The sequence below is a fragment of the Schistocerca serialis genome, unplaced genomic scaffold (genome assembly GCF_023864345.2).
Source record: "Schistocerca serialis cubense isolate TAMUIC-IGC-003099 unplaced genomic scaffold, iqSchSeri2.2 HiC_scaffold_1170, whole genome shotgun sequence".
In the NCBI taxonomy this organism is placed as follows: Eukaryota; Metazoa; Arthropoda; class Insecta; order Orthoptera; family Acrididae; genus Schistocerca; species Schistocerca serialis.
The window spans coordinates 182,501-185,000 of NW_026047371.1; positions in this window are offsets into that span (position 1 = coordinate 182,501).

Consider the following 2,500-nt stretch of genomic DNA (forward strand, 5'->3'; position numbering starts at 1 on the left):
ACACGCGCCACTACATCAACAGACGGCTCATGCTGATCGCCATCCACGGCATACCATACTTCAATCCAGCTCTTATAGGGAGACGACACGTAGCTGAGTGCACAATATTTGGACCGTATGGTTCGCCGTTGTTGGCGCAGTCGTGGTACGGTCACACATGTACCACGATGTATCATTCAGTACATGAGGACCAATGTGCAGTACAGTGTGTGATTTGGACGTACAACATCAGCGGACAGTTGACACAAGCCGTACCACAACGTAGGCTGTGCTTCGCCATGCGAATGCCAATGAACAACTGCGAAGGGCATTGAGCATGTACGTCCTGCTGCCATCCGCATTACAGTGTATAGCTGCAAGGTGTTTAACATGAAGCGATACTCTGGGGACCGGGCAGTGCGAGTAGCAAACTATATTGCGGGGGTTGCAGTTAGGCAACACTACACTAATTTAACGCGTCGTATGACAATTACAGAGCAGGTTAAGGCCCAACGTGTGTTGGGTTAAGGTACAATATAGGTTAGGTTAAGGTACAATATAGGTTAGGTTACGGTACAATATGGGTTAGGTTAAGGGACAATATGGGTTAGGTTAAGGGACAATATAGGTTAGGTTAAGGGACAATATGGGTTAGGTTAAGGGACAATATGGGTTAGGTTAAGGGACAATATGGGTTAGGTTAAGGGACAATATGGGTTAGGTTAAGGGACAATATAGGTTAGGTTAAGGGACAATATAGGTTAGGTTAAGGGACAATATAGGTTAGGTTAAGGGACAATATAGGTTAGGTTAAGGGACAATATAGGTTAGGTTAAGGGACAATATAGGTTAGGTTAAGGGACAATATAGGTTAGGTTAAGGGACAATATAGGTTAGGTTAAGGGACAATATAGGTTAGGTTAAGGGACAATATAGGTTAGGTTAAGGGACAATATAGGTTAGGTTAAGGGACAATATAGGTTAGGTTAAGGGACAATATCGGTTAGGTTAAGGGACAATATGGGTTAGGTTAAGGGACAATATAGGTTAGGTTAAGGGACAATATAGGTTAGGTTAAGGGACAATATAGGTTAGGTTAAGGGACAATATAGGTTAGGTTAAGGGACAATATAGGTTAGGTTAAGGGACAATATAGGTTAGGTTAAGGGACAATATAGGTTAGGTTAAGGGACAATATGGGTTAGGTTAAGGGACAATATAGGTTAGGTTAAGGGACAATATAGGTTAGGTTAAGGGACAATATGGGTTAGGTTAAGGGACAATATGGGTTAGGTTAAGGCGCAATATGGGTTAGGTTAAGGCGCAATATAGGTTAGGTTAAGCGACAATATGGGTTAGGTTAAGGGACAATATAGGTTAGGTTAAGGCGCAATATGGGTTAGGTTAAGGCGCAATATGGGTTAGGTTAAGGCGCAATATGGGTTAGGTTAAGGCGCAATATGGGTTAGGTTAAGGCGCAATATGGGTTAGGTTAAGGCGCAATATGGGTTAGGTTAAGGCGCAATATGGGTTAGGTTAAGGCGCAATATGGGTTAGGTTAAGGCGCAATATGGGTTAGGTTAAGGCGCAATATGGGTTAGGTTAAGGCGCAATATGGGTTAGGTTAAGGCGCAATATGGGTTAGGTTAAGGCGCAATATGGGTTAGGTTAAGGCGCAATATGGGTTAGGTTAAGGCGCAATATGGGTTAGGTTAAGGTACACATTGTTGTAAGGAAAGGTGTATTGGGGGGGGGGGGGGGGGGGGGGCGGCGGCGGCGGCGGCCGGTTTGTTGATTGTGATTATAGTAAGTGGATGCCTGCGGCATCATCTGATTTGCCACGTCAGGATGCACCTTTGGCTCATGACAGGCGGCGCTCTGATTCCATGCTTGTGGCAGACCTGTGTCTTTCATTCCTGCCATTGTTTGTGTGCTGTGACAGGAGGCAGTATTGTGATGTTGGGTGTACCCCTGTGTAGGACGTGTGTGGGTGTTGGTGGCTTAGCTGAGCAATGGTGGTTGTCGGAAGGGTGGGATATTCTGTTTTGTGAGTGGACCTCCCGGTCTGGTTATGATAGTGTGGATTGTCTAATGTGGCGGAGAGGATGCACTGGGTGTTGTTCCATGCTGGTGCTTACATATTGTCTCTGTGCCTGTTACAGGCAGAGAGTAGTGCGTGATAAGAGTGTCTGGCTGACGTGTGGTTGTGATTGTGAGCAGAGTCTTTCAGCATGTATACGGACAGTTGTATACATTATCTGTATTTTGATGGCTCTATCTATTACTAATCAGCGCCGTGTATACGTTTCATCCGGTTCCAGTCGAAACTGTTGTATCTCTGTACATTAGTGACACGGCGAGGCCGCCATGTAGTTACTCGTCTCGGCAGCTTCCACCGGTGTATGGCAAATGATTATAAGGAATCAGTCTAGTCGTCAATACCGATAGTGTGACGTCACATGTCTGGGGTGGGGGACGCTGCGCCCTTCTGGTGGGTCATGGCCTAGAAAGACTCTTCCCA